This window comes from Stenella coeruleoalba, assembly GCF_951394435.1.
Source record: "Stenella coeruleoalba genome assembly, chromosome: 13".
NCBI lineage: Eukaryota > Metazoa > Chordata > Mammalia > Artiodactyla > Delphinidae > Stenella > Stenella coeruleoalba.
In genome coordinates, this window is record NC_137159.1 from 50765888 (window position 1) to 50785440 (window position 19553).

At 39.9% G+C, this 19553-nt stretch overlaps 1 protein-coding gene and 1 long non-coding RNA gene across 5 annotated transcripts in view; one reads left to right on the forward strand and one right to left on the reverse strand.

Moving 5' to 3' along the window:
• The window catches only part of FOXN2 (forkhead box N2), a 54811-nt gene extending 37534 nt beyond the window's left edge, over nt 1-17277 (reverse strand). The window contains exon 1 of one of the 4 annotated variants that reach the window (XM_079940634.1): nt 17098-17277. The gene's annotated coding sequence lies outside the window, so the exon portion shown is untranslated. Of the gene's footprint in view, nt 1-15913; nt 15983-16190; nt 16436-17097 lie in introns of those variants that run through there. The other 3 variants (XM_079940635.1, XM_079940637.1, XM_079940636.1) reach the window with 3 other exon arrangements.
• Nucleotides 17278-17423: 146 nt separating this feature from the next.
• The window catches only part of LOC307196280, a 156615-nt gene continuing 154485 nt past the window's right edge, over nt 17424-19553 (forward strand). Inside the window, exons 1-2 of the long non-coding RNA XR_013831097.1 lie at nt 17424-17911; nt 18197-18239. This is a non-coding gene — a long non-coding RNA (uncharacterized lncRNA). The remainder of the gene's footprint in view (nt 17912-18196; nt 18240-19553) is intronic.

Sequence of the window (19553 nt, forward strand, 5' to 3'; positions counted from 1 at the left end):
AGTGTAACACTTATTGAGCACATACTATTTGCAAGGCTTTGTGTAACAAATTTAATGCTAGAACTTTAAAGATATTCTATTAACTCAAATTATCTGATAACTTTGGTAACCCTGAGGTAAGAAAATTAAGCCATATAAAAGGAACTCACAACCTTTCCTACAATACATTCTTTGTTTTAAGGTTCTCTATTATAAATACTGTCCATCGCATAAAATCCAATATTGAGATTACAGGGTAGATTCAAATCCCAAAAGTACTACTGCAAAAAGACGTATGTTTGATTATAATGCTACATGATGTCATGTATCCAGGACAACTGAAGCATTATGATCTCTTAGGGATAAAACTGCCTCTTGGTCATAGATTTAGGTGACACAGCATGTGACCCATTGTCTCTAAACAAAAAATGTGTGCAGCTGCATTTTCCTGTCAAGAAAGGGAAAGGGAGGGAAGGACGCAGAATACAAAAGGGTCAAAGATTTGTCTCATAGAGAAACAGTTTTTCAAATGGGGTAAAAAAAGAAATAAAATTGGGGGGGGGGGGTCTTCCCTGGTGGCGCAGTGGTTGAGAGTCCACCTGCCGATGCAGGGGACACGGGTTCATGCCCCGGTCCGGGAAGATCCCGTGGAGCGGCTAGGCCCATGAGCCACGGCCGCTGAGCCTGCGTGTCCGGAGCCTGTGCTCCGCAATGGGAGAGGCCACAACAGTGAGAGGCCCGCGTACTACAAAAAAAAAAAAAAAAAATTGAGTGGGGGAAAACACCTTTCCCCAACTCGTGCTAAAAGCAGAGAACACTAAAATTGGGGAGGGGAGTGGGATCTGTTGTGGTAATCTTCCACTGAATCCACTTTTCTCCTAAGTTAACTTGCCCAAATACATTGTATAACCATGGTTCAAATGCCATGTCTACCTAAACAATTTTGTGCTACTTGTATACAGTATATAGAGGTTCCCTACACATTGTTACAGCACTTGTCTCCCCCCACCCGCCAAAAAAGTCTCATTGTTCATTTGTTTCTTGGAGAAATTAATATGAAGCAATAGCTTTATAAGTTAAAAAAAAAAGACTGCTTCTAACCAGTAAACAAACATGATATTTTCCATATAAAGACCAAATATATATATATATTTTTAAACAATGAATCCCTAGCGCATAACCCTGCCTTTCACACAGAGAAATACTGGTTTCAAAAAATAGTACCATAAGAGATCTAAGTTGAGTGAAAATTGTTTTCTCTGTCGAGAAAAATAGCTATTTCTAATAAATGTTTTTTAAAAGTTCATGACAAAATAATTTGTAAACTTCTATTAGTATCTAAAACATAGCACTAGTTTACCTTACATGTTACTAAACATAGTGATAGAAAAAAGCGCTTACTAGCTTTCAGAGTAAATCTACCTGAGAAAACCCATCTTCTCAATCTTTGGGACTACAATCAATGCCATATCTGAACCAAAATGCGTTAAAGGCTGAAAAAAACTGACAGTACAGAAAAACAAACAAACCAACCACAAATGGAGAGAAATATCCTTACCATCTAGAATTAGAAGTAATGTCACCTGTGCTACAAACCATATAGTGACCAGTTAGCCAACAAGCACTTCGGGTTTTTTTTTAGATGTTGGGGGGGGGGGTAGAAGTTTATTTATTTATTTATTTATTTGCTGTGTTGGGTCTTCATTTCTGTGTGAGGGCTTTCTCTAGTTGTGGCAAGCAGGGGCCACTCTTCATCATGGTGCGCGGGCCTCTCACTGTCTCGGCCTCTCTTGTTGCCGAGCACAGGCTCCAGACACGCAGGCTCAATAGTTGTGGCTCACGGGCCTAGTTGCTCCGCAGCATGTGGGATCCTCCCAGACCAGGGCTCGAACCCGTGTCCCCTGCATTAGCAAGCAGATTCTCAACCACTGCGCCACCAGGGAAGCCCAGCACTTTGTTTTTTTGATAGCCTTGTAACTGTACTTGAAAAGTTATTTTGAGAGGAACAAAGTTACAGAAACCTGAAAATCAACAGATCTAATGTCCTAAAGTACAAAGATAAATTTGGTTGGCATGTGAATACAAACAGGTGGTATTCTTTATCACCAAAATTTATTTATGTGTAATATGGTTTTCAGTGCCTTGAATATAAGCTATAATTAGTCAGCCATGCAGTAAATCTACAGTGAATTGTTCCACTGAAAATAAGCATCTTTCAAAAGCACACTCATGATCAAAATAAATTTAATAAAGGCAGACAATGATATCTTACCTTACTAATAACCCCCATATCAAATTTGGAAACCATGATTAAAACTTAAGACTGTATACTGGTTGACTTAATATACTGATTTTATATGTAATTCTAAAAACAATACAAAAGCATGATTAACTTAACACAGAATTAAGTTCTCTTTAAAATAGGACTAAACTAACCCTATATGAACACTTAAGTAAATATATTTATGCTAAAAATTATTAAAGGTATATATTATTGGTATTTCCCTGGTGGCACAGTGGTTAAGAATCTGCCTGCCAATGCAGGGAACATGGGTTCGAGCCCTGGTCCAGGAAGATCCCACATGGCGCGGAGCAACTAAGCCCGTGTGCCACAACTACTGAGCCTGCGCTCTACAGCCTGCAAGCCACAACTACTGAGCCTGCGTGCCACAACTACTGAAGCCCGTGCGCCTACAGCCCGTGCTCTGCAACAAGCCACCGCAACAACAGAAGTCCCCGCTCGCCGTAACTAAAGAAAGCCCACCTGCAGCAAAGAAGACCCAACACAGCCAAAAATAAATAAATAAATGTACTTTTTAGAAAGTATATGTTATTAAATAGACTATCTCCAGGGCATTTTAGAAAGTAGTAATACTTAACTGTAATAATCATTCAAGTTTCTAAATAAACTTACATGGAATATAAAACCCGAATTCTAAGTAGCCATATCAACTGCAGCTATTTACAGCTAGTTGTCACTACTAGTAGATAGAATCAGCAACTGAGTGGATGTTAGTTCCATTTGATAATACTATATAGAGAATACTGAAAGAGAATATGGCTGTTTTTCTTCTTGGAGGTAGATCAATGTTTGTGGTGATGTGTGTGTGTGTGTGTGTGTGTGTGTGTGTGTGTGTGTGTGTGTGTGTGTGTGTGTGTGTGTGTGTGTGTGTGTATTTTTTGTTTTGACCTGTTGAGCTTGAGATACTTGTGAGATACTTAAGTAGAGTAGGCATTTGGGATATATGTGATCTAAAGTTCAGGAGAGAGGTTTGGTCTAGAGATAGATTTTGGAGTCATTAAACCTGAAATCTGCCCATCTTTCTCCACTTTCGCAGTCACAACTATAGTCCAGGTCAACATCATCTCTCATCTAGACCACTACAATGGTAGTCTACACGAATGGTACCCCCTACGGTTTGTGTTCTGCACAAACATACACAGTGGCTCTGATAATATCTTCCTAAATTAGTCCCCCTGCATCTATGCCTGATGCTCCTAATTTGTTTTCTATAATATAGCATAATCTTATAAAATGCAAAACTGAAAATGTCCCTTTCTTGCTTAATCCATCAAAGGGACCCTTAGGTCAAAGTCCAAAGGCCTTAACATGGTGTATGAGACTCTGCCTAACTTAGCCCCTGTCTAACATCTCTGGCCTTATCTTTTGCCACTCTCCCTTGTTCTCCCCACTTGAGATGTCTGAATAGGCCATGCTTTCTCCTCCTCCCTCAGGGTCTTTACAAATGCTACTAACTTTGCCTAAAATATTCTTCTTTTCATTCTTACTTGTATGTACATTTCACCTAGCCCTGGCTAACGGCTATCATTCGTATTTCAGCTTAAAAATCTTAAGAGAGACTTCCTCTAACATCCCAGACTACAGAGGGCCCCAAGTTCTTTTCTTCCGTAATTGCCTATACTTTTTAATAACATTTGGCACACCTGAGATGGCTCAATACGCATCTTTCCTAACTGACTGAAAGCTCCATAATGGCAGACAAAACAGTTGTCTGTTTTGTTTACTGCTCAAATATTTATTGTCCAGCTCTGCTACTACATAACTGTGACATCTATAAACTGAGATGGTTGAACTTTTGTTCTACAATAATCTAAGTGCTATTAAAAACTGAAATTCAGGGCTTCCCTGGTGGCACAGTGGTTGAGAGTCTGCCTGCCGATGCAGGGGACACGGGTTCATGCCCCGGTCCGGGAAGATCTCACATGCTGCGGAGCGGCTGGGCCCGTGAGCCATGGCCGCTGAGCCTGCGCGTCCGGAGCCTGTGCTCCGCAACGGGAGAGGCCACAACAGTGAGAGGCCGGCGTACTGCAAAAACAAAACAAAACAAAACAAAACTGAAATTCAAATATTACTAGCTTTCCTGTAGATATATACATGGTAAGACCTACCTTTCCTACTTGTATGTACATTTCCAACATGTGTGAGTGTGTGTATAAATTATGTACACATAATTTATGTAAATGAGAGCTTTCTTACATAAAAACACTTTCTTACATAAAAAAATTCATTGAATGCTTATTGATACCTGGTGTTTTACTTGTATTAACTCTTTTAATCTTTGTAACAACTCTACCAGGCAACTGCTATTATCAGTGTCTATTTTATGTGGAAACAGATGCAGAGAGATTAAACAGTGTGCCCACATCACAAATCATGAAGTGGCACAACTGGGATATAAGCTCAGGGAATAATGTGACTCCAGAGCTCATGCTCTTCACTAGTATACTAGTTGCCACCCTACCTAGATTGCTCCATAAGAATAACAACAAAAAAGCTACATACTATCATCAATATATCTGACTCAGTATCTATCAATACATCCTCAACCTAATGCTCTTCCATATGAAGTTAGTCCAAACTAGACAAACCTGTTCAAATACTTCCTGTACATTTCTTTATATGCTTCCTCCTGCTATTCTAAACATCAGGATTGTCTACTCTCCTACCACCAATCAGTCAAAACCCTAATATTTAAGGCCTCACTTAATGACAACTCCTCCATGTAATTCCCACCTGAACTTCTCTTAGGGATTTTCAATCTCTCTCACAATGTTCCAATTGCATTTATATGTCCTCTTTTTACAGTAGTTATTTGTGTCAACAGCTCAAAAGAAACAATTGACATGAAATCACTTTATAAACACTAAAGTTCTATATTATAAAGTATTTAATCCAGACTAAATAAAAAACCAGAGGAGACTGGGAAACAATGGGTTCAACACACCTAAGCAGAATACTTCAAGCAAGTACAACCTGGCTCTAACTAGACAAGAAACACAAAGGTAAAATTATACTCAAATTATACTGCATGATAAGTTTTTTCAATTAAACAAAGGAGACATTTTTTTTCCAAAGGAGACATTTTAATCAAACTATATGGAACAAAAAGTTGAAGGGTGAAATATGATATTCATTAAAAAAAATTTACTGAGCATTAACTTTCAAGTAAAGAATATTATGTTAGACAACTATGTTCCATTCTGCTCTGTGATCTTTTCACTTCCTAAATTTCAGTTCTCTACTTAAGAACTATTTGGAAAATAGTTTTATCACAAAAGGAAACTTTTAAACATTAATTATTTTAATTCCATCTGAACAACATGCTCTTTTGAAGTTGCAATTAAAGAAAGCCTAATGCTAATCCACGTGTATGAAGAACTACTAAAGGAAAAGTTTGAAAAAAACAGAGATAATGAGTTGTTAAAGGTACTGACACACCATTCATAAGCCTCCATTATGACTATAAAATCCACCTCACTCAATCCCACTCATTGGGGAAAGTTCCTACTCCGTGTTCCCACAGTACTAGAATCCATGTCTAGAAGGGTATGTCTCACACTGCAATTATTTACTTTCATGCATCTGATCCTTGTTATTAAACCCAATTTTTTCTCCATGATTTAAGAATGGTCCTAGGGGTACACAATGTAGGTTAGCTTTTGAATATTGGAAAAAGCTAAAGCATTAAAAGTCAAAGCACTAACACTTGACTTGTATATGTGCAACAGAAAGACAATCCCATGACCCTTTCACAATTTCCCAAAGGATCTTTAATAGATTCTTAAAGGCTCTCTTAACTATGAAGAAATAATCAGGGCAAAACAACAGGTTCAGAATTTTGTGACATCTATATACAATCAGTGGACGGCATTAAGTGGCAATAATTTCAGAAGAAATGAAAGTTTTTTGTCAAGATTTTAGGAAAAAAAGACATGACCACTCCCTGAATTAAAATTACCAGGAAGATGATTTTGGGAAGATGGCAGCTGTCGTGGCAGCAAATTCTTTTTTTATTTTTAAAAATTTTTTTATTTTTATTTTTTGCTGTACATGGGCCTCTCACTGTTGTGGCCTCTCCTGTTGCAGAGCACAGGCTCCGGACGCACAGGCTCAGCGGCCATGGCTCAGGGCCCAGCCGCTCCGCGGCACGTGAGATCTTCCCGGACTGGGGCACGAAACCATGTCCCCTGCATCAGCAGGCGGACTCTCAACCACTGCGCCACCAGGGAAGCCCGGCAGCAAATTTTTGATTCCTTGCAAATCTTCACATAAAAACAGGGAGAGCAGCTATAGAGCAAACCCCAAATCCATGGGTAATAACTACAATAAAACTATTTAACAAAGTCTCCCTGCAAACCTCAAAATACAAGGACGTAAACAAACCACCAACAGCCCACAGACTTATTTTCTATCAGTGTCTAAGTGAGAGAAAATAGAGGGAAGCAATGAGGTGTCTGAGGAACTTGAGAAGAGAAGCACAAAACAGCCAAAAGGTATTCCCTGGAAAGTACTGAGAGACAGTTTGTGAACAGAAGCTGAAGCTATTCCAAAAGTGGGTAAGTGCAAGGGGTCTACAGTAAGGCCTACAGGCATGGAACAATCTAGTCCCTTTGAGCTCTCAAAACTTGACCTTTGGGGCTCTCTTCCAAGACAGACCCTAGACTTAAGAGGAAGTACTGGGAATAGAAACAAAATTGAGCAGGACAGGGAAAAACAAGATTAAGGAAAGAGGGTCTGGACATAAGTGCCAGAGTAGAAAGAGCCAGAAAATCTCTGAAAGCCATCCACCATTTTTTAAACGATGGATAAAAACAAAAAACAGAGGACTGTGAAGTTAAAAGAGCTATCGGAACCAAGCCTCCTCCTACAAGTTCAAGAAAACTAGTTTCATAAAAAGAAATGATGAAAAGTGTTGAGGGTTGAATATCATACAAAGTTACAATAAGGAAAGAGAAACAAAAATAGTTAAATTTGGGACTTCCCCAGTGGTCCAGTGGATAAGACCCTGTGCTCCCAACGCAGGGGGCCTGGGTTCGATCCCTGGCCAGGGAACTAGATTCCGCATGCATGCCGCAAATAAGAGTTCTCGTGCTATAACTAAGAAGCCCGCATGCCTCAACTAAGAAGTCCGCATGCCGCAAATGAAGAAGCCTGCATGTTGCAACAAGGATCCTGCGTGCTACAGCCAAGACCCAGTACAGCCTAAATAAATAAATAAAATAAATATTAAAAGAAAAATAGTTAAATGCAGAGAAGCAGGGCAGAGGGGGAAATGGGAGTTGTTCCATGGGTAAAAGTTTCCATTTCACGAGGTGAATATGTTTTAGAAATCTGCTGTACAACACATTTCCTATAGTTAACAATACTGTATTGTACACTTAAAATTTTAAGAGGGTAGATCTCGTGTTAAATGTTCTTGCCACAGTAAAAATAAATAAGTAAATAAAATAAAGATATAAAAGAAAAAACAGGGAATAAAATGATATCCTACAATGAAAGCATGCCAGAAAGATATGCTCACAGGAGAGACAAAAATGAGCTTCTATTTCAAAAAGAGCTTAAAAAAATTATGTAAGACATGAAAAAAAAATCAGAACTAGAAAAGCTCAGGAAAGTGGGGGGGGGGGGTGTGGTGGTGGTGGTGTGATGAATTGGGAGATTGGGATTGACATGTATACACTAATACGTATAAAATAGATAACTAATAAGAACCTGCTGTATAATAAAATTTAAAAATTAAAAAAAAAGAGAAGCTCAAAAATAAAGTGACAGAGCTCAAGAAAGAATCTGAAATAAAAGGAAAAAAAACCCACTTCAGAAATGAAGACTTAAAGGAATACAAGAAAAAATAAACATATAAGATAAAGCCTTAAGAGAAACAAAGGGTAAAAAGGAAGAAAACTTAATCAGAAAGAAATAAACAGGAAGGGAGAGAGGAAAGGTGCAAGCAGGCTAACCACACTGTCTAAGGACACATACTTGGGTAATAAAACCAAAAAGAAACTTAAGGGATTTTCAAAAAAGTTAGAATAGTGGTTAGGTTTTTTTTTTTTTCTTGCGGTACGCAGGCCTCTCACTGTTGTGGCCTCTCCCGTTGTGGAGCACAGGCTCCGGACGTGCAGGCTCAGTGGCCATGGCTCACAGGCCCAGCCACTCCGTGGCATGTGGGATCTTCCCGGACCGGGGTACGAACCCGTGTCCCCTGCATCGGCAGGCCAACTCTAAACCACTGTGCCACCAGGGAAGCCCAGTGGTTAGTTTTTGAAGGAAGGAGTTATGTTTTGGAAGAGGCACTCGAAAGGGCTTCTAAGGTGGCTGGCAAAATTCTATTCCTTAACCTTGAAGATGGTTACATGAGGGTTGGCCTTAGAATAATTCACTAAGCTGCACATTTCTTGTGTGGTTTTCTGCATCTACATTTTATTTTACAGTAAAAAGCATTTTAAAAATTTAGAAAATAAAAAACCATAAATGGTATTAATTTAAAACTTCTAGCTATCAGTAGAAAACATAGTAACAAAAAGCTCTTGGAATAATCTTCAAAATGACTTAAAAAAATTACACGGCAAACTGAGAGACAAGTTTCCCACAGTGTTTCATCATGAAGTTTGGTAAACAGGACAATGAATTAAAAGTCCACCATCTTATTATATAGAACCTACCTGTTCTGCTTTTCACATGTAACACATAGTTTAAAAGTGTTTGACATTTACTTATTCTTAGAATAAATTTCAACTGATACTTAAAATTTGTAAAAGATTTTTTCAGTTAAGAGGTACTCTAAAACTGCGAAGAAAACTCACCTTTGAGACAAGCAAACACGGTCTTCTTAAAAATAAATATAATTAAATTCAACAAACATTCATTGAGCACATGTTATGTATGAGGTGTTTACAATTTAGTTGAAGAGATATGTAACACATATAAGAGGAAGCTATATATAGTAAGTGCTTTGAGAAAGGTACAAAGTAATATGGGTTCAGAAGAAGAAAAGGGCATCCCACCTGCATTAAAATTCGAACCAGACACATCTCATATTCCTCCAATCCATCTTCTACAATACTGGCAGAATGATCTTTCAAAGACCCCAAGTCCCCCTTTTAAAACACTTCACAAAATAACAGTACACAGCAGGCAATTCAAAAGCCTTACAAGAACCAGGCAGGCAACAAACAAGTGAAGCTGGTCTTCTGTAAGACAACAGAGAATTATGGAGACTGCCAAAAGAGGGCAGCTGCTTATAAGCTTCACCCAACCAACCCATGAAACCAATGCTGCCACGATGTTCAATTTTCCAAGGGACAAAAGAACTCTAGATTTTTGTGTGAAATGTACCAATATTTAAGTGTTGGCAAATATGCAAAAAAATTTTTTTTAAATATTCCTGGCCAAACAAAACACAGCTGTAGGTAAAGGTTGCAAACTGTGGCTTACAGGAATGGGTCTGATATTAATATTCCAATAGAGGGTCCCTACTGTCCTCAAAATTGAATAATGGCTGTCTTCCAATTCAAAGGAAAAAAATGAACAATTTTCTCTTATAAAGTTTTCTTCAAACTTTAGCATCTGCTACCATTAGTCTGCTAGCAACAGCAAAAATGCAAGAAAAAGTAGAAAAGGAACATTTGATCGTAGCCTCAAAAGTTTAATCTTTTTTTGGTTGTGATTGTTTTTATCAAAAGTTGTGCCCATACCCACCATTTTATACTACATAACGTGTTATATGGTCAAATTTTCTATTCCTAAAATTGTTTCTAGATTGTATGATAGAATCAAATATACAAATGTATCTGTTCTTTAGCAAAAGAATGCCATGAGACTCCAGAAAAACCATGGGCCTAATAAAATCTACAATCTTTAGTACGGTGGCCTACAAATTCCATAAAAAATCTGGTTCCTGTTTGCACCTATTTCACACCACCCCAAGCTTCCGGAATATACAATGCTCTTTAACTTCTTCATGCTTTTAGATGTATTTTAGGCTCTCCACCCCATGTTTCAGAGAGACTCAAAGTCATCTCTCTAGGAGCCTTCCTTGAATTATACAATTTTTTCCAATCATGCTTCCTTAGCATCCTATTTAGAGCCCTATTATAGAACTTACTTGCTATTTCTGATTATTCATAATTATTTGCTTATCTTTCCAACTCAGCCACTAGACCAGTAGTTTTCAAACTTTTGATGCTATCCCACAATAAGAAGTATATTTTTATAAGAGATCCATGATACTTACATATGTAACGGAAACAAAATGAAATAGCACTTTTACACTTACCACATACAACACACTGAAATTTTGTATTTGATTGTATTAAGAGATGTTGGTCACAATTTACTATATTGATTCTCTATCATCCATTTAAGAAATATTGTACTAGAATATAAATCCTTGTAGGCAGAACAAAAATACATTCATTTTTATGCTCTACCGCAGACCATAACATTTAGTAAGCAAATGTTTAAATGAATGAAAATAGCAGCATCCTGTACTAGAAAAGTAAAAGACTAATAATAAGGTTTTGAAGTCAAGCAGACCCATCACCTACCAACTTTCTTATGCAATCTCTGACAAATGACCTAACCCCCTTACATCCCAAGGAATAACACCACTTACTTAATTCACTATGACAATAAAGTAGTGGCATTCATGTCACAGAATAGGCATTCTATAAATATTAGTTTGCTCTCTTTACCCTGTATTCTTCCTTACTTTTTCCTGGAAAAGAAGTATCTCATCCTGGCAAATATCCATTTTTCAAAGACTTCAGGTCACAGTACAAAGAATATGAAATTTTAAAATCTGACAGACCTGGGCTCAAACACCCAGGGCTGCATTTACATAACTTCCGTTTCTTTATAATAAAATACGTCCCGCACAGTTGTTTTGGAGAATTAAATTATATACTCATGTGTCTAGTATAATGCCACGCCAGAACATAGTAGGCACCTGATAAAAGGTAGTAATTGTTGCCATGATTATTAATAAATGTTGCTCAATCAGCATAGAGGTAGAATTTAAATTGAACTTTTAAGGATGGAGGAGTTGGACAGAGGCATAGGGCAGGCAGAAGGAACAGTAAAATCTCAATTTACAAGAAATCTCTTCCTGTTTTCCTGTATTTCCTCTTTTAAGATAAACAAACCACAAGGATGTAAGTTTATCAATTTCCTCAATTCTCTACCTCCAGGGTTATATAAAAACTCAAAATAACTGTTCTCTGTGTCAAAATTCTAAGTTAAACATTAAATTATGCTCAGTGGGCTGAACACTATAAAATGTGAAAAGTGTAAATGTATTAATAATACATTTTAGGGAGAATTTCAATAAGAGTCCAAAGTAACAGTGCTTTTAGTTAACCCAGTTAAGGAGAAAAAATTAACTGCAATTCTTATTCAACACGTCTTTCAAACCACTTCTTAGAAAAAAACCTCTAAGTAGCAAAAGCACCAAATGCCTCTGAAATACAATCAAGAAGCCAAGAATTTTCTTATACAACCTGCAAACTTTATAAGATACGAAGATAATTAACAATAATTAAACTATTCTGCTAATTAAACAGTAGTACACCTACTTGGAGAGAATCAAAGTAATTTTCCCTTATCCATGTTGGTAGCAAAAAGATGGTTATTTTAATGGTATATATATTTAATCTTTCTGATAACAGCATATTTTCTAAATGGCTACTTAAGAACTTTATTTAGCCTTTTAGGCTTACAGTAATACTATACTTACAACTGTCAGTGAAAAGACCTATGTAGGTGAGGGGATAAATTCTATTTACTTTATGGTCACATCAGGCAGACTCCAAAAGAGTAGAAATGATGTCTCTTGCTCACCACTATATCCTTAGCACTTAAATACAGAAGATGCTCAATGAATATTTGTCCAAGTTTAATGTTTATTTATGGACAAGAAAATTAGATTGAGGGAAATAAAAATATACATGAATTAAAATTAGGTCAAGGCCTTGAGCATGAGCTGTGCTTGGAAACTTGATTCCAAAGAGTATGATTGGGTGGGGAGTGAAACCCAACGAAGACCTCAAACAGGTGATCAACATTTGTCAACATTGTATCAATTTTATGTTCTTAGTATATACCCTAATAAGCTGTGAAGAAAATTGCACTTCACCTCTGTTGTCTTCCTCCCTAAAACTCTAATCCCAGTCTAATCATGAGGAAAATGTTAGATAAATCTCAACTGAGGGACATTCTATAAGATTTCTGACTAGTACTCCTAAAAACTGTCACAATCATCAGAAATAAGAAAAATTTGAGAAACTAGAATTCTGGAACAGAAAAAGGACACTAGGGAAAAACTAATGAAATCTGAATAAAGTATGTAATTTAGTTATAAAGTAGCAATTTTGTTTCCTTAGTTGTGACAACTGTACCACTGTAATGTAAGATGTTAACAATAGGGTAAACTGGGTGAGGTATACTGTACTATCTTGCTATTTTTCTGTAACTGTAAAACTATTCTAAAATTAAATGTTTATTTAAATTTAAAAAGTTAGGGTAAGGGGAATAAGAAATATATGAATCAAAATCCTTTGGAAGTGAATGATGATAAACATTCTTTTGGTTCCTATATATTTGGTAGCACTCTCATAGAGTGGAAATTAAGTTACTGAACAAGTCTACAGTATTAATTATGAAGTCACATATGACCAAAGCAGATGCCCCTTATTCTTGTTTCCCAAAGCATCATTCTTAGGCCTCAACACTTCAATTACTAACTCTATAACAAAAAATTGTAACATTAGCTGTCACCTCTATATTGAATGGATTATCTCACAGCTCTAATCTCTAGTCATTAAAGGTTATATTCACCTTGATATCTCCCACTCACCTAACACTCCAACTAAACTCACCATCTTCTTGACTATGCTCCCCTTCCAAACCTCCTTCTCAAAGTTACTAATTTGCCCTTTAATAGATCTCTTTCCTTCCCATAGTCAATAATTAGTCCTGCACGCTGCTGTCAAATGAACCTTCCTCAAATAAGGATTTTATCCTATCATGCCCAAGCTTAAATGCCATTTTTTTTGGCATTAAACTATGCTTAAATTCAAAAGTGATGTTTTCAAGCCCATCCATAATTGGTTATTCCTTTGTACCCTTCACTTACAAAGAAACACCTTTCCATCCATCTCTCTACCTCATAAGTGCTGCCTTTCCTTTACTCAGAAAATAATCAAATACTCACTAAGCATATAACATATACCTGAGGTGGGGGGAAAAGACTCCTCTGGGTGGTCAAAGACTATAATTTTCTTGGGGTGATAAAACCTAAAAAGATAACAAAGAATATGGGAATTTGTCTTATTCAAGGCTGTAGCCTCAGTTACTGTAACAGTGCCTGGCACATGGTAGGTGCTCAAAAAACATTTATTAAATAAAAACAAGGCAGTATAGAATGCTACAACCCAACAGAATAATATGCTATTAGAGAAAAGAATTTCAGTTGGAGAGGTGGAAGACAGGTCTAAAGTTCTATGATTCTAAGGCTAGCAGGGCAATCAAGATTTTAACCAAGCCTCAAGTTTGAGAAGATCTTCAACAGTTAAGAGGATGTGTGCAGGTGCATTTCCAACAGAAAAATGTTGTATCAGCAAACGTAAAAAGTAGTAAATTGTTATACCATGTTGAAGTAGTGAATAATGAACAGTTCCTGTACGTCAGTGGAAGATAAGAAGGGAGAAGACTGGGACCAAAGTTTGAAAAATCTTGAGAAGAAATTTGGTATTATGCTTGATATAAGGTGTTTTGGTTGTTAAAGTGATATAACCTTTAGGAAAATTAATCTAATGGGAGTAACATGAAGGTTAGACTTTTGAAAACAAAAGCCTTACTTTCTTCAAGAAGCCTCCCTTATCTATATCATCTCACATTGTAAACTTTTTTTCACATATATTAATCATGTCTCTTCAACCCAAGAATAGGGATCAAATACTAGAACACTTTTTCTTCCCTAAGAAATCAGCAAAGGGACTTCCCTGGTGGTCCAGTGGTAAAGAATCCGCCTTCCAATGCAGGGGACCCAGGTTTGATCCCTGGTCAGGGAACTAAGATCCCACATGCCGTGGGGTAACTAAGCCAGTGTGTCACAACTAGAGAGAGAAAACCCGAACACCACAACTAGAGAGAAGCCTGCGGGCTGCAACGAAGACCTCACACAGCCAAAAATTAAAAATTAAAAAAAAAAAAAAAAATCAGCAAAGAATTGGGCCCTCAAAACTTTGTTTTTGGAGGACCTTTTTACATTTATGCAAAACCCACTTACTAAAATGACAACAATCTAAAAGCAAGGCACACACATATAAGCTGCCATAAGAACAAGATTAATCCTTGTTTGGATGGCACTTTTTAAAGTTTTATTTGATAGCCGGATTCCATAACTAATAATGTAGCTATCTCCCAGCATATGTTTTCAGTGCTTCCTGCTTTATATAAGTATTTCTTCACCTCATTTAGTTTTCTTTCTCAACTATGCACTGCTCTCAGTGGTCAGCACACATATTCATTTCTCAATTGCATTATCTTTTCCGCACCTAAGCCTCTCCAATCTTTTTAACTATTAGCTTCACTGAATTAGAATGAGAATTAAAATTCTAATGGTACTACTGTAACTTCTCCACACAGTTCTTTTAAACATTCTAAGTGTTTTCTGTGGTTTAGCATTCTTCAAGTAAAACTGATTCAAATAAAAACATGTTACAGAAATAATTCAAATTCACCAAAACATTTACAAAATGAAACACGATGCACTAGTAACCAAGGATTGTATGTAATTCTTAAATTCTATAAATTCCAAACTCTCCAAAAGTTTATCTTCAACCTGTTTTTTACCTTACTTTAGAATAATTTATTTAAAATTATTTCATTTTATTTATTTTACTTTTTATTAATTTTTTGCTCTTCAGCCCTTGACCTTTTACTTTTATATATTCTAAAACTTTAATTTCATTCCCTTAATATCTGTTGATGTTAACATTTATATAAACTGTTAATACTTTTCCTTAAAAAAGCTTAAGAAAGTGCCCATGCACAAATCAAACAAGTATTTATTTTTATCCCTAAACAAGTATTTTCACTGGTAATATATTTATATCTTTTCAGATCACAATTTTTATGTAAAAAGAGAAAAACTGAGATTTTTATGAAACTATTCTGCAGAAATCCTGCAGAATGTGATTATTTCTGATTACATTAGAAACTTTCATTAACGACTCTGAAATTCAAACGGTTTTTTCCCAAAGTTGAGAAACTCCGTAATGTACTCTTCTATTCCCCATCACTCCTTAATGGTACCTAACACTGCTGCTTAGATTTTAAAGATAAATCATCAAAACAGCAGAAAGCAAAAATGTCAATATATACATTACAAGGACTGCTAGAAAACAAAGTCTTCCATTCGGTTGGTACAGAGATAGACATGAACGGTTCAGCTTTTTCCACTTCCATCTCAGAAAACACCAAAATACATGTGGATGCAAAGCTACTGCATGGTTACAAAGCCCCCTGGCTACCAGTGAAGGCTCAGCCCTGGCTGCGCTAGGGCGCTCAGTTACACTCAACCGGACACGTGGCTGTCACAATCAGAAGACAAGATTAACAGCGTAAACTAACCTGAAAATAATAACCTCCTCCCACAACCTCGGAGTTGGGGTAGAAGAAATAAAGTATGCGTCATTTCTTTGCACGCTAAGACTTTTTTCTGTAAGGAGAAAACCAAGTACAGAGGCGGCTTTAAAGAGGCTTTAAAGCAGAAATCAGGTCCAGGAAGATCCCGAGAGTGTGCCCCCAGTTTATTAAGACACGCCAACTCCCGTGAGCTGCGATGGGAACAGAGGCACTCTGCAAAGGGGCAATGGGGTGGAGTTGAGTAAGACGGAGCACTACGCACATGGGCCGCTTTCCCCTGACTCCCACCGTCCTCCCGGGTTCCAGCCTCGCTGCTGTTGCGATGGGGCGAACTCAGAAGGCTGAAGGGCCTCGCACACGCCCACACGACCTCTCACCTTCCCGGTAAGGGCACAGATAACCAAGGGCCCAAGAGAAGCGGCGAACAGGAAGTGTCCATATTGCAGCGCTGAAACACTAACTCCCATCCCACCAAGACAGCAACCCTCGGAGGCCCCCCGGGCGCCCGCTGGAGGAGGGGCCAGAGGGTGCCTGGGTCGGCCACCCCCACATCCGGGACCCGCCCCTGCCCACCCCCAACGCCCAGCCGCCCCGCTGCTCGAAGTTCACTGCCGGCCGCGCCCGGAGCCTCCCCGGGCACTATTTGGCCGGGCCCAGCCAGTCCGCCCGGGGCCGGGCGAGGGCTCCACGCCCCGCACGTCTTGCTGCACTTTATGCCGGGGGCGGGGGGAGGGGGTGCGTCTGTGCTGCAAAGACTCCCGACGGGTTTGGGGCGCTTCCCCCAACAGCAGATTCGTCCCGAGTCGAACCCTAAGCGTCCTCGGGGCCACCTCCAAGCCTTTCTGAAGAGCCGGCACCCCTCGCCGCGGTTTCCGCCCCGCGACACCCCCTCCCGGGCGGTCATTACACCCCTCAGGAAAAACTCCTAACTCCTCACGGGGCCGCACTACCCTCAGTTCGCCACCCCCCCGGGAGCCCACACGCCACCCAAGGCGCGCGCAGGGGAGACCCCCGCGCCAGCGCCAATCCCTCACGGGACAAAAATGTCCGGGCCCGTCACGGGACAGCCGCCTCCGCGCCCCACGCCCGGCGGCCGCCGCACTCTCTGCCCGGAGCGCGGACGCCGAGCGGCGCCTGCTGAGGAGGGCGCCGCTCCTCCCGGGACTCACCGTCAGCTCGGCCGCCGCAGCGGAGGGGTGAGGAACGAGCAGGGGAAGACACAATATGGCAGAGCACCGCAGCTGCTCCCGGCGGCTTCCAGTAGCCGCCTCCGGGAAGACGCGGCAACGAGCAGGCAGCGGCAGCTGCGGTGGCGGCCGCGGCAGTACCACATCCCCCTCCGGCTCTCTTCCTCCCCTCCCTCCGCCCTCCCCCGCTGCCATGGCAACGCGGCGCCAAGGAGATGAGCCCCGCCCCTCCCTCCGGTCCCCGCCTCCAGCGACCCCTTGGGAGGGGGGCTCCTCCCGTCCCTCCCTGTCCCCTCCCACCTCCTACCGGGGGGCCAGGACTGGGACCCGGCAGGCTGCCCAGGCGGCGGGTGTGGGAGGAAGGGGGATGCGGTGTCCGGAAGGGCGGGGCTCGCACGGAGAGCAGGGCGGAGACGTTGTGGGCCAGTCGGGTTTCGGGCTGAGGAGGGGCTGGGGAAGGCGGGAAAATGGAAAGGCCTCGCTTGCCCCGCGAAGGACCTATAGGAATGCGGCGGGGCGCGGCGCGGCCGCTGAGTGGCCGAGATGGGGCGGAGGCGGGTCGCGGCTGGGCGGAGCGACGGGTGGCCGCCCGGCTGGTCCGTCTGCGGAGGCTGTGCTGGGACTGCAGCGACGGCCCTCAAAAGTGCGAGCTTCTGTGGGTTTCCTCAGGAGCTTTCCGGCATTGGCCAAGCTTTGAAAGAGCTTTAGGAACGATAAAGAACTAATAGAAACTTAAAGTAGTATCACCCTCGCTTGACTGAAATTTTGTGTGGAAACTAAGCTCAACGTGTCTGAGGTAAAAAAAAAAAAAAAAAGACAGGAATCAGATCCAAAATTTAATAAGCATTTACTGGGCGCTCACTAAGTGATACGGGTTGGGCTAAATTCTTTACATGCATTGTCATAACCATAGTGCTAAAATAGCATTGCCAGATAAAATACAGGTGTGCCCAGCTAAATCTGAATTTCAGCATAAGAATGTACCATTTGGGAAATACTTCCTAGTTTATTTTGTTTGTTTTTTTTTTTTTTGCTAAATCTGCCAACCCTATCCTAACTGTTACTAATTCCAACTTTACAGATAAGGAAACTGAGGCATAGAAAAATAACGTGTCAAATAGAGGGTAAGTGACAAAACTAAGCCTCCATTTTACTGCTATCATTTTGATCCTGATAATTAAATCTCTGAATTCCTATATCTACATCTTCAAAAACTAGAGTAGTGATACCTATCTCACAAATGTGTTGAATGGATTTTTTTTTAAAAGGGTATATGAAAGAGACCTGGACGGTGACTGAGGCATAGTAGGTACTAACAGAAGTTCATTTCCTTCCTGAAAAATGAATGTTAACTGTATATGTGCCAGTCTCTAAGTATAAAGTGGGCAGAATATGAAACAAGCTGCCTACTGACAACTAAACAAGTCAAGCTGTGGGGGTGACAGAGATACAGAAGAATTATAGGAATCACAATATATAATAACAAAAATGGAAGTTTCATCCCCTCATTCCACAGATGAAAACACTGTTTATACGATTTGTCCAGTCATCTACTAGTTCCATTTGTTTTTCATTACACTGTCCTGGAGGGCCTCGTAGCTGCATTCAGAGTAAGAGACCACAAGGCAAATGTACAATGTGCTTCAGTTGAAGCAACAGTTGCTTCATTTGAAGCAAGAGTTGCTTCACTTTCTCCCTTAAGCTCAATCACTGTTACCCCCTCATGTGGACAAAGTCAAGGAAGTTTCTAGAGGAACAGTGTAGCAGAAAGGGAGAAGAGGTAAGAAGGAAGAAAGTTTGAGAGAAGGTGGCTTCTGGAGAGCGACAGTCTCCTCAGACCTCAGTCTTGTTTTATCTCTGCTGGTCATTGTCATGGTGGCCACTAACATAGGTCTTCATCTCCTTATAGATTATTGCACTAGTGTCTTACTTGATATATGGAACTTTAGTTTCTGTTTTTCCTTCTAATCTATTTTAAACTCAGGTGACAAAACAATCCTCCTCAATTCCAGAAGAATTGCAGAATTTGAGAACTGGAAGTTATATATACTTTAGAGATATATCATCTAGGAGCCCAATCTATCATGGATGGGAAAACAAATCCAGAAAAGTGATGTAACTTGCCCATGGTCAAATAATGAACCTACTGCATCCGCATCCACTAAGCTTTCCCTGCTGGTCCTCTCTACTGACTGATTCACCCCAGAGAGGCTGGCACATTTAAATAATCTCTGCAGGTAAGGCTCAGGTCTCTTAGGAAATCTGTCACACAGTTCAGAGTCCAGGGACACTTTTATACTTAGAGGCTATTTTAGAGGGCTTTGAATATCTACCAAGGAAAAGCTCTGATTAAAAATAATAATGTTTCAGAGTGAGTAGCTTTTTCCCAGGAGTTTACAAGAGTAAAAAGTCTAGGAAACCAGAGCCTAACTCTTTAG